This window comes from Ovis aries, chromosome 17 (assembly GCF_016772045.2).
Source record: "Ovis aries strain OAR_USU_Benz2616 breed Rambouillet chromosome 17, ARS-UI_Ramb_v3.0, whole genome shotgun sequence".
NCBI classification, from domain to species: Eukaryota; Metazoa; Chordata; class Mammalia; order Artiodactyla; family Bovidae; genus Ovis; species Ovis aries.
In genome coordinates, this window is record NC_056070.1 from 40,820,058 (window position 1) to 40,833,674 (window position 13,617).

Sequence of the window (13,617 nt, forward strand, 5' to 3'; positions counted from 1 at the left end):
AGTCTTTCCATTCTCCTAACAGAATCTTTTGCTGAGCAGAAAATTTAAGTTTTAATGAAGTCCTGTTTGTCAGTTCTCTCTTTCGCGGATCATGCCTCTGGCGCTGAGAACCAGCCCGTCTTTTTGGAGGTGCGCTTCTCTCTCCAAGTTGCTTCCTTTCCTTACTTCCTGAGATGATCAGTGTAAGGTGGAGCAGGCCCTACGCACCACTGAAATCACTCTGACAACTGACAAACTTAACAATGATGTTTTTCCCTAGCTGTCAAATCCAACGGTCCTTTGCAATATTTCCTGACTTGGCCTTTCTGCTTCATTCTATCAGATTGACGGATCATTGCGACCACTCTCTCCTCTGCCTGACACGACGACCCTGTGGTGGATGTTCTTACTCTGGCATCTTTTTCCTGGCATCACCCACAAACTCCCTTTCCTCTGTCCGTCCTTGATGTCAGTCCCATCCTTCTATGTCACTTGGTATCCTCTCATCATTTGCTTTGATCCACCTCTGTGGTTTTAGTTACCAACTATTGATTGAAGACTCAAAAATAGTTAACCCTGCCCTGGTACCTCGTCAGAGTTCTAGTTGGTTATAACTAAATACCTAGAAAATATTCTAAGAAGAACTTCGCCTCAAACTGAATGGGAGCAAAGCAGAACTCACGTCCCCGATCAACCTGGTCCTCCTCCTTCAGTCTGTCCTGATGGAGCCTCTGCCTCCCAGTCACTCAAGCTAGAATCCAGGCAGTTGTCTTCAACTCTTTCTGCCCACCCTTCACCTCAGAAACATCTCTGTGAGTTTTACTTTCTTAGTATCTCTTGAATTAATCATCTCTCCCTCTTCACCAATAATATCTTACTACTGTGCTGGTTCCTGTTTTATCTACCTATAATTTTCATTGTTGAATGATCTTTTTGAAAGATATCAGATAACATCAATTCCTGCTTAAAATACTTCAGCAGCTCCCCATCACTTTTGGCATAAAATTCCAAACTTCTGAACAGGATTCAAAGCTCTAATGACCTGACACTTGCCTACCTCCCTTCTTTGATCTTCCAATCACCCCTAGGTCCCCCTGTATTGTAATTTTAATATATTACCCTTGCATTGTTGCCTTGGAAATAAATTCTTCGGTTTGACAGAAAACAGCAAAATTCTGTAAAGCAATTATCCTTCAATATATTCCCCTTGCAGTCTCTTGAGTACATCCTGAATTCACTGTTGCATAGTGCCTGACACATGGTGGGGCACTGTGAATATTTGTTGATGAATCAGTGTTAACACTTTATCAAAAAATATCCCTTCACTTTCTCCAGCTGTCTAGTTCCCACCTACCATCTTTAAGACTTGCTTTGAGGTTCCTTTCTTCCTGTTGCCTTTTTTTTTTTTTTTAAACTCTGCTGTGCTCCTTCTTCCCTACCAGTTGGAGGCAGTTAATGCCCTCTTCCTCCAAGAACATGTCTTTGCCTGAATCCCTGCAGCCTTTGAACATGTTACCTAATATGGTGAAAATGACTTTGTGGATGTGATTAAGGCTGCTGACCCTGAAGTGGAGAGATGTTCCTGGCTTATCTGGGTGGTCCTGTCTAATCATGGTCCTTAAAAGTAAAGAAACTTCCTGGCAGTGGTCAGAAAGAGGATGAGGATGGAAGAAGTGTCAGAGAGAAGCTGCTGATACCTGTCTTTAAAGATGAAGGAAGGAATCAGGATTAGAGAGCAGAGAGAGGATCTGGAGAGGGCAGGGAAATGGGTTCTTCTCTAGAACTGTCAGAAAGGAAGCAGCCCTGCTGACATCCTGACTTTAGCCTGATCACACCTGGGGTGGGCACTGAGCCTACAGAATTGTAAGATAGCACCTTTGTGTGGTTTTAAGCCACCAAGTTTGTAGTGATCTGTTGCAGACACCTTTAGATAGTCAAATATCAAAGTCCTCTTTATTTTAAGATGTAAAATCAGAGGAGGAAGGTCTGAGGACAAATAAAGAAGATGAGTCATTTGTTCTTTCACATAAAATAGCAAGTAATTCCACATAAAATCAGCACAGAATGCAATTATATAGTTATCTTGTTTCTAGTCTGTGCATCAGAGTTTCGTTGCAGTGGCACCATCTTATTTTACTTAAATAGCTATGGGCTTTTCTTCCAGACTGTACCAGTGACATTGAATGCATCGACTCACTGTTTTAGTATAACAGAATCACATAAGGGACTATTTATATTCGAACTCCTTACCACTGTCTCAGGGCCCTGCATCCCCTGTCCCTTGCCTGTCACTCTAGCCATAACCTCTTCTTTTGAACGATATAAATAACTTACAATATAGTATTGCTTCTTTGGTGGCTCAGATGGTTAAGAATCTGTCTGCAATGTGGGAGACCTGGATTCGATCCCTGGGTTGGGAAGATCCCCTGGAGGAGAGCATGGCAACCCACTCCAGTATTCTTGCCTGGAGAATCCCCAGGGACAGAGGAGCCTGGCGGGCTACAGTCCATTAGTTTCAGGTGCACAACACGGTCACTGGGTATTTCCATGCATTACACAGTGATCACCACAGGAAGCCTAATTATCATTTGTCACCATACTAAGTTATTACAGTATCGATTATATTTCCTGTGCTGTACATTCATCTGATTATTTATCTGATTAATATCTAGAAGTTGGTACCTCTTAATGTTCTTCATTTATGTCACTCACCCCTCCACACACTTTCCCTCTCGCAGCCATCAGTTAGTTCTCTGTTTCTATGAATCTGTTACTGTTTTGTCATGCTTGTTCTTTTGCCATATTTTCAAAAAATTCCATAGATAAGTGAAATCATATTTCTCTTATCTCTGTCTGACATTTCATTAGCATAATAGCCTCTCAGTCCTTCCATGCTGCCCCAAATGGCAAAATTTCATTGTTGCCCATGACTGACTGACATTCTATCATGCATATATATACATACAATAGAATATACATGATATATATCATCTTTATTCACTCATCTGTTGATTGATACTTCGGTTGTTTCTATGTCTGGCTATTGCAAATCACGCTGCAATGAACAGAGGAGTGCATATATCTTTTCAAATTAATGTTTTAATTTTCTTTGGAAAAAATACACAGAAGTGGAATTACTAGAATATATGGTAGTGCTACTTTTAGTGTTTTGAGAAGCCTTCATAGTTTTCCACAGTGGCTGCACCAATTTACATTCCCACCAACCATGCCTGAAAGTGATTCTGATACAAGTTCAAGTTTGAGAACCAAACCACTCTTCTAGCATGCATCATATGACCATTGTCTGCAGAGGGAATCAAAATACAGATTGCTGGGCCCTGCCTCCAGAGTTTCTGAATGAGTAGTTTGGGGTGGACCTGAGGATTTATGTACGTAACAAGTGCCCAGGTGATGCTCTAGGGTGAGGGTCAGATATCTCTGCAATAGCAAGATGGCAAGTATTTTAGGGTTTGTGGGTCCCTTGGTTTTGTTACAGCTCTCCAACTCTGCCATTGTAGGGTGGAGGTATGGGAACAGCCCAGATACTTCAGCTTCAGCTTCAGTCCCTCCAATGAACACCCAGGACAGATCTCCTTCAGAATGGACTGATTGAATCTCCCTGCAGTCCAAGGGACTCTCAAGAGTCTTCTCCAACAACACAGTTCAAAAGCATCAATTCTTTGGTGCTCAGCTTTCTTTATAGACCAACTCTCACATCCGTACATGACCACTGAAAAAACCATAGCCTTGACTAGATAGACGTTTGTTGGCAAAGTAATGTCTCTGCTTTTAAATATGCTGTCTAGGTTGGTCATAACTTTCCTTCCAAGGAGCAAGCGTCTTTTAATTTCACCTATTTATTTTGTGACAAGTGTGAAACAAAAATCAGTAGGGACTATAATGGTGTCCCACCAGCCACATGGTGATTAGGCTGGAGAAGTGACAAGCACCATTCTGGGAGGAGCTATTTACTCTTTGAGAGGGAAACTAGTTGGTGACATGATCAGAACTGGGAAAGTCTCAGAGGAGAGGGGAAACTGCCTGTGAAAATTCAAGGACACAAAAACAAACTTTAATTTGGTGAACCCAAGAGTTCCTCAAACTTAACTGAGTCCAGAACTCATCCTATGAGCTCATGTGTAACATCTGGCAACCACAGAGCTGGTGTGCTATGGACGTGCTCTGGAGAAGAAAGCTCTCTGGTATACTTGGTTGCCATTGCTGCTGTAAATCATATTTCCAGTCACTCCACTGGTGAATTTTTTTGCTGCTTCCCCGTTGCCTTCTTCCTATCTGTATCTGGCACTATGTCAAGGGCATCCCGGGCACTTGTGATGAGACAATTGTGCCATAGGATTGTCGACGTTGCTCACAGCACCTGCCTTTGGCTTTAGTGCCTGTCTGAACTCCATCGAATATTTGCAGTGTCCTCTTGGTGATGGACTGCACACCTAGTCTGATGGCTCAGTGAGTTATAGAACACCTGGTTTGTGATGGATATCTCAGGTAACTGGGTGTTTACCCACCCAGGTTGATTTCCAAAGTCCACAGATTTCTACTCTTAGTTCATTTCACTTAAAAACTAAACAGAAAAAGAGTGTTGCTTTTTAAATGTGCAAAACCAAAGATGCCAGTGAAGTCCACTTCTCTAGTTTGTAATCATTTTATTATTTCACAGGATAGTCAACTAAATGGAGCATAGTTTTTCACATCCAGCTTTTCTATTAATATCCAGCATATCTTCTCATTTTCTGTGTGTAGTTTATCTCGTGCATGCAGAGCAGTTTCTTTCTCACCCTTGTTCAGCCAAGCAAGATAAGGAAGTAAAATTATAGAAAAATGTATCCTTTTTAGAGTCAGTGGCCCCTGAATTTTTGTAAATTCAGAAAATAGATGCAACTACAAAGTAAGCCATTTACTGTTAACTTTACAAAATTATTTATCAAAATTTCAAAGACCATGCTGGGCTAAACAAATGTGAAAATGAATTTGATTTCTCTTTAAACAATCATAGCTTACATCAAAAATAAACAAAATTTATTGTGTTGGAAGAAATTTTAGTACCAGTAAAATTTTTTTTTTGTTTAGCTAAAGTTAAGATTAAAGCTATGATTATAATAGAACACTCACATATTTTTATATCTCATTATGCTTATGAGAGATTAAGCAAACGCTTTTCCTTCCCTAGTGGCTCAGAGGTTAAAGTGTCTGCCTCCAATGCGGGAGACCCAGGTTCAATCCCTGGGTTGGGAAGATCCTCTGGAGAAGGAAATGGCAGCCCACTTCAGTATTCTTGCCTGGAGAATCCCATGGATGGAGGAGCCTGGGAGGCTATAGTCCATGGGGTCGCGAAGAGTCAGACACGGCTGAGGGACTTCACTTTCACTTCCATGCTTTTGAGCGATTAAGCAAACGCTTTTCCTTATTTTCCATATTTACTTACTTTTTTCCCCCGATCACCAATATCTCAAACAAAGAACTTCCTGACAAAGCTAGCAGAAACAAAATTCTAACTTTACCTATGTGCAGATTATCTAGAAGACTTATTCTTTTTAGCTTCTCATTTATTTCTTACATGTTCTTATGATGTTGATATAGCAGGTCAGAATTCATGCTTAGTTGTCATAAGAATCACAAAAGATTTTAGATTGTCTTTTTACTAGAGACGGGGCTTCCCTAGTAGCTCAGATGGTAAAGCGTCTGCCTGCAATGTGGGAGACCTGGGTTTGATCCCTGGGTCGGGAAGATCCCCTGGAGAAGGAAATGGCAGCCCACTCCAGTACTCTTGCCTGGAAAATACCACGGATGGAGGAGCCTGGTAGGCTACAGTCCATGGGATTGCAGAGTCGGACACGACAGAGCAACTTCACTCACTATTACTAGAGACCAACTTTTTATTTACCATCAATCTTGAACGCTGACAATACTGTGATTTAAAATTTTTCTAAAAATTTCATTTCAACAGTGTCTATATTATTTTATGAGACTTGTCAATCAAGTAACATAAAATGTTAATGAAATCTTTCTTTATGAAAAATGTGAAATAATGTGTATTATGTGTAGCACTTGAAAACAGAATAATTTTAAGGCTGTTCTGGCAAGTGACTTGCAAATGATGTTTACACTTCGGCCACATGGTGGCACCAGTTCGGCTGATAAACAGAAATGCCCATTAGGTGTGCTTCCTGGGAGCCCAGCTCCCATGAACAATATGTTCATGTAATATGTTCATGAATGATAGTTCATACAATGGAAACTTTTTTGAGGGACTGTGGTGACTGCTTTGCTGTTATTTTGCCATTCACTGTTACCATGAATCAAAATATGTTTAGACTACACAAAAGGCATCCAAATACTATTTAAGTGGTGATACTCTTTAGTGATGAAAAACAAGCTTTACTGTCAGTAACTTTGGAAAGGAAGTTAGAAGTGATGAAGGCCTGTGAAGAATTCTACATAGTTGTTATATGTTAGGCATATTGTGCAACATTAAGTCCTAAAAACATAAAATAGAAGAGTTTTTACTGCACTGACAATAGAGTGAATTTGTACAGGGTCTTTAAAGGGAAAGATGGATGACAGATCCAGGTTTATGAAGCCAACAACCCCGTTAGACAGGCATGCAATACATAAAAGGAAATCTCTCAGAATGTGTTTATCTTTAACATCTGGATTACTAAAGATTGACTTAACCTTTCTTTTATGTGTTATATGCAATTCAAGGGGTTTCCTGGTGGCTCATTAATAAAGAATCCACCTGCCAACTCAAGAGACACGGGTTCAGTCCCTGGGTCGAGAAGATCCCCTAGAGAAGGAAATGGTAACCCACTCCAATGTTCTTGCCTTGGAAATCCCATGAACAGAGGAGCCTGGCTGGCTATGGTCCATGGGTTCACAAAAGAGTTGGACATGACTTACCAACTAAACAACAACAAATATGCAATTTAATGACTCAAAATGTGCATTGCTAAGGAAGAGTAGAAGATGGCAGTGAATGGAAAGTTGGTATCTTTACTGTCTTAACTCAGTACCCTCTTTATCAGCAAAGGCTCTTGTTGAATCTGATTTGTATACTGGAAAAATAATGCTTGTGAAATCTTTTGGCTACTAAATATTTGGAGTTATTTATTATGGGTAATAAAACAAATTGACCCTTTAGATTTTGTTCTGTTTTTATGTTCTTTTCCATGAAATGAAAAACAAAGTCCATTTGGCTATACTCTGTGGTATAAGGAATGACCAGTGGAGACAGTCAAAATACATTCTGTCACAATTATTCCATCTCTGAAGCAGGACACATGCGAGGCCTGGATCTTCTTTTCCCTATGGTGCACCATCACTGAAGCTGCTACTTAGCCAAACCCCTTGCTTGTGTTGTTTTCCATTACTATTCACATAAATGAGGCTTCCCTGGTGGCTTAGATGGTAAAGAATCTGCTGCAGTGCAGGAGACCTGGGTTTGATTCCTGGGTCAGGAAGATCCCCTGGAGTAGAGAATGGCAACCCACTCCAGCATTCTTGCCTGGAGATTTCCATGGACAGAGGAGCCTGGTGGGCTATGTGTGTGTGTGTGTTTGTGTGTTTGTGTGTGTGTGTATAAAATTACCTTTACCATTGCTATATCGAATTCCTTACCTGCTTTTAAAAATCTCATTATTATCAAATTTAAGAAGATAAACACTACATTAAACCCTCCACTATCTATATGATTTTGCCTTACTTATCACCCAGTCTATGTCCCTACAAGATTCTGGCCGTTCTCTTTCCAGACTTTTTGCATTGCAGGCTTGTGACTTCTTCTTTTTGTCTTCTATCATTTTGCTTCTAAAATCTGAAAGGAGCATCCTCTTCTGTCTGAAGTTTCAGCTTAAGTTCTCTGTTTTCATTGACAACTTCTGATATCAGCCCGTACAGATTTGTCCTCTCTCAATTTACTTCTTGGTTATTGTGCACTCTGTATACTTACAAGAAGCATCTGGTACTTTTCCTATCTGCTAATCATTTAAATGAGATCCTCAAATTTTAATGTGCATGACAATTACTTGGGGAGCTTGACTTGCTCACTGCAATGAGAGAAAGCTTGCACACAGCAAAGCAACCAAAATAAAATAAATAAAATAAATATTTAAAAAGTTTCATTAGAACAGAACAACAACAACAATATGGCAGCAAAGCTTCATCTGTGTTGTATTAATTCTGTAATTTTTGTGTAATATTAGGTCTTTTGAATTCACTTTTTTTGGACCATGTGCTCTGATTTTGTGAAATTAACCAGGGAATTAAAGTCTTTTGCTTTTAGTCTGGAACAGCATTGGCCAAAGTATTTGCATCAGAGGAGTTTACGTACTTTTAGGTGAAAGCATTACCCCAGTTTGCTTGGTTTGACAGCTGACATAAATCATTCTAGGCTGGGGCCGGTTAATGACACTGTGACCAGTCCAGGCACATTCATATATGTTGTGATTTATGAAAACAAACGGAAGTGGGGTTAGCCCAGCAATTCCCGTGTCTTCCAGCAATAAAATCTGGAGTGGCTGCTTTGTTTTGTACGATCTAAGCACACACACATGTTAAGTACAAGTCCTTATTAGAACCAGACTGAAGCAATAGGCCAGGAATTACTTACCAGTTTTTTAAAAAATCACAATAAAGCAAAACAAATGATACATTAAAGGCATTCCAAATTGGTTGGTCTTGAAAAAGTGGACCAAGTTGCTTAGGGACTTTTAAACTAAAATGTTTATGTAATGTGAAAAGGGTTATTCAGTGATGACATCATCAAGAAATGTAAAAGTTAATAAAGCCACCTTGACTGACATCTTTGGCAGGACAAACCCATAGACCTCTGAGGAGCTATGATTAAACAGCAGCTCCTGAAGTAGTGGGCATCCTGAGGCATATTTAACAGGAAGAAAAAAAGGAATAATAATCTTCTTCCTTTAGCTTACATTTAAATAGTAATGGAAGACCCAAGGAAGAAGTAATACTTGCTCTTTCTTTTTAATACTCTTCAAATGAACCGGTAAAAAACCATCCATCTTACTTTTGGAGGATGGTGCTGTTTGATGGGCACAATGGGCATGAACTTGGGTAAACTCCGGGAAATGGTGAGGGACAGGGAGGCCTGGCATGCTGTAGTCCATGGGATCGCAGTCGGACACGATTTGGTGACTTAACAATAACAAGAAGGAGCAAAAGGTATGACTTTTCCAACCTTCATTCACCTATTCTTGCCTGCTTCTTCAGGTGTCTGTGCAGGAAAGAAAGCTGGTGGGGTTTGAGATCAGCGAGCAACACAAAGGCTAACTGGCTCACTTGGGATTAAGTCTATGAATTAGACTGAAAATAATGCACCCCACACAGTGATGGCAGCCTTGGTGAAAGCACATCCAATTCCTACTGAACTGCTGCCCTCTGCGGTGAAAGCTAAGTGGAGGAGAAGCAACAGTGGGATGGACCCTGCCGCCCCCAGGACCACATGCTGCACGACCAGTTAGTGATTTTAATGAGCATAAGAGAAAAAAATAAGGTTTGCTGAGAGGCAGGCAACCTTCCCAGGTTGCTCAGTGGATAAAAAATCTGCTTGCAATGCAGGACACACAGGAGAATTGAGTTTGATCCCTGGGTCGAGAAGATCCCCTGGAAGAGGGCATGCCCACCCACTCTGGTGTTCTTGCCTGGAGAATCACATGGACAGAGGAGCCTGGCAGGCTACAGTCCATAGCGTCACAGAGTCGGATATGACTGAAGTGACTTAGTGCACATACAGAGGCTCACCCTAGAAGTAGAGTGTGGGCCAGGAGAACTATAGCTATCCATCCAAATACCATCTTCTGTGTGCAGTGGTAGGGAATCCCTGCGGCAGACTTATCATATTCATTTGACAGTCCTCATATGTTTATTGAGCATATACTGTATGCCTGGCAGTATTTCAGACACTAGGGATACAGAATTAAGTAAAACCTAGCAAAAGTTCCTGACCTTGAGGAGCTAAAGTATACTTGCAATGATTATTTACCCTCTGTCTTCCCTCTGGTCAATATATAATCTGAGAGCAGGAGCCTGTCTCAATTATCCTTGTATTCTTTGTCTGGCCCACAGCAGGAACTGAGCAGCTGTTTATGACTTCTTAATGAATAACCTTGAACTAGTTTCCAAAGAAGTTGAATCCAAGAGAAATGCAGTAAATGTCAAAGGATAGGCTTTGTTTCAAAATCCTTGTTTCAAAGATTTCCTTTTAACATGAAAGTAAAATATTTCAATGATCACTTACCCTAAATCGATCTCTACATGATATTTTTCGCTTTCTTCACATTTATATTACTTTATCTCCTGTCCAGAGGAATCCATGCATCATGCTGCTATTTCTAGGAAGAAGTAGAACTTCTAAGCAGAGACGGTCTCAGGAAAACCATGAAGGAACAAATTCTATCTTGCACATCTCCAAACGCTCCTCTATCCCAAGCAAGCTATCTTTTAGAGACCAGTATACCCCTTCCTCCATAGCTAGATTTGTTTTTAGAGAAAACTCTGACATTTTTATACCAGCTGATTATTCACACCTCAGTGAGAATTTGTGAGTATATTAAAGTACGTCACCTCTTTCACTGAACTTGTCTTTTTTTCTAGTGGACAGAGGGAAAGCTGTAATTCTAAGATACTTTCAACCAATGAATGAGATGTGAATTTTGATAAAAATTCCCCCTAGCTTCCTGAAATTACAAAAGATAAATGTTGACACACATATGCTTAGGACCTGCCTATTTGACTTTAGTGGTTGCTCTTGGCAATTTTGAATATGAGTTGGTGGCTGCTGCTGCTGCTAAGTGCCTTGAGTAGGTGGCTGGCGGCACCTAAAAAATTAAAGAACTAAAAAACCTACTCCATCTCGACATTGAAATGCATAGACATGCACATGAGAATTGGAGGCTTGGGTGGAGTCAGCATGTAGCTGCTGAAGGAGAGAGGTAGGTGGTGGTCATAAGAATCGTTACTATAAGTTACTACAGTTGTCTCTTTTTAGGAAGATGTATACAGGTTTGATTTGCTGAAATGATTCTAAATATTTTTAGAGAAGAAAGATTTAGTCTCTCCTTGAACAAAACTACTGTGGGGTTATTGTTTCAAAGTTTTAGACTGCAATGGTTCCATCTAGAGCAGAATTTCTGGAAGGAAATGGCCATAAAATCCTTTTCGGTGCTTTTATTTAGTGATGCAGTTTTGCTGTTCAATTCACTGCAGTTTATGACAGAAACCACTATAGAGCTTCCATCGTATAAAACAATAGCTATTAAAATTTGACTTGTTGAGCTCCTATTTTATTTTCTTTCTGTGTTGGGAATATTGTTTATTCTTTGAGCTCTCTGTGTTTTATCAGAAACAAGTACATTGATTTCCAAAACTGAAAGTACATAAAAGTATGTACTCTCTGGGCTCAGCAGGTGCAGTCTTGCTGAGAACATCGCAATGGTGCAGCTGTCTTGTAGTTATCTTGAAGAGGGTAATTTCAGTGTCCTGTGACCTTAAGAAGAATTGGAAATAGACATCCAAAAACAACTAGCCATTCATCCACCAGCAGATATTGGGTGAGCACTCATAATATATGAATAGATCTTGCTTAACTTCCAGATAGTCAGTGGTAGATAAGATAGTCTCCTTCTTACCCTCATGGGCTTCCAGGGAAAAGGCAGATGTGAAAAAGACCCCGACTGGCATATAAAGTATATAATAAAGTGTAAAATAAATACCGTGAAGAAGATCCATATAGTCAAAGGTCCATAGCTAGTCAAGCTATTTTTCCAGTAGTCATGTATGGATGTGATAGTTGGACCATAAAAAAGGCTGAGCGCTGAAGAATTGATGCTTAAGATTCTTGAGAGTCCCTTGGACTGCGAGGAGATCAAATCAGTCTATCCTAAAGGAAATCAATTCTGAACATTCATTGGAAGGACTGATGCTGAAGCTGAAGCTCCAATACTTTGGCCACCTGATGTGAAGAGCATTAGAAAAGCTCTTGACTCTGGGAAAGATTGAAGGCAGCAGGAAAAGGGGATGACAGAGGATGAGATGGTTGGATGGCATCACCAACTCAATGGGCATGAGTTTGAGCAAGCTCTAGGAGATGGTAAAAAACAGGGAAGCCTGTCATGCTGCAGTCCATGGGGTCACAAAGAGTCAGACACAACTGAGCGACTGGACAACAACAACAAATGAAGAAAATACAAATATGAAAATATTAGAGTTGATTCTCAAACCATCACATAACCTGTTTCATCTTCTCCTTTGATCTTGGAACTATTTGACATTCGTGCGTGTGTGCGTGTGCCCACACACTCCTTTGATTTCTTGTTTCTGTCTCTGTTCCTGGAAGGTAGGTTTCATGAGAATAAGTATGAGCCCACGACATTCACCCAAGAACTTAGGATAGCATTTGGTATGTGAACATTTTTATGACTCTATCTAGAACTGTCTCTGGACCATATATGCTAGGTGTAGCCAAACTTGGCCAATACTTTCTTAAAGCTTACCATCCAGCTTGAATCAATAATCAAGCAGGAGATTTAGCTTCTGACCAATATCAGTTGATAACTTCTTGGCCAGTCACATAATCACATTTTTAGGAGATGAAATTTAGTGTAAAATCCCAGTAGAGCTAGATCCACTCAGGAAAAGCAATCTCCAGAACAAGCAGCAGAGCTATAATGTGGTTAAGACATACATTCAAATTGCACTTTCAAAAAGAACATTCCAAAGCATCTCATTTCAAATTCTAGTCTGTTTTCCCAAAACTGAGCAAGGGAATTACATTCTGAGCTTAACCTTAGAATATAGAAAAAAAACTTCATATGAAAAATTCCTAGAGTTTGCTCTACAGCAGGACATGCTAATTTCTCTAGAAAAAATTACTTAGTTCTTTATATATTGACTGGTATTAAGAACAGCAGCAAGAACAAATGCTATTTTAACTTTGATGCATTTGTGTTAGTGGTGTAGTCCTTAATTTAGCTTTATATAAAGGTGGCTAAAGTATATCTGCCATTTTTTAGACTGTCAGCACACCTGTCAATGGACCTGTAGCTGGCAAATGTCAAAACAAAGAAACTAATTTTTGGAAAAATATTCTCCAGTTTCCCTGTCCATCGTGTTTTACTTGATTCTAGCATTTTTAGAAGACCAAAGAAGAAAGCATGAGCTAATGTCTACAAAGAATGAAAAGAAGAACAACAAAACAAAATCAGAATAGAAAATTAAGAAAAAAATCTAATTTAAAACCTTACTATGTAACTTGCTGCAGACACATGGATAAACGGTAGAAAGGATGGATTATTCCTTCTTTTTAAAAGGACTCACTGTAGTCATGTGGTGGGGAGAACTGCCACAGGCCCTCTTCCAAAGGTTTCTGTCACAGAAATGTGTGTGCCCAGGTGGGCTGGCTGCAACTCAGTTTAAGAAAACCTACACAATGCCTGTGTGGAAGACAAGCATTCATTGAGAATACATTTGATTGCTACGACAGACTGTATGGGAAATCCTTTGCAAGTTTCCATATATCAAAATACAAAAAATGAATAGAATATATACCTTATCATGGGGTTTCCTTGGTAGCTCAGCTGGTAAAGGATATGCCTGCAATGCAGG

At 39.9% G+C, this 13,617-nt stretch overlaps 1 non-coding gene across 1 annotated transcript; it reads left to right on the plus strand.

The window, feature by feature from the left end:
- Positions 1-5,160: 5,160 nt before the first annotated feature.
- Positions 5,161-5,232, plus strand: TRNAW-CCA (transfer RNA tryptophan (anticodon CCA)). The gene has a single exon. It is a non-coding gene; the product is annotated as a tRNA-Trp (tRNA).
- Positions 5,233-13,617: the final 8,385 nt, after the last annotated feature.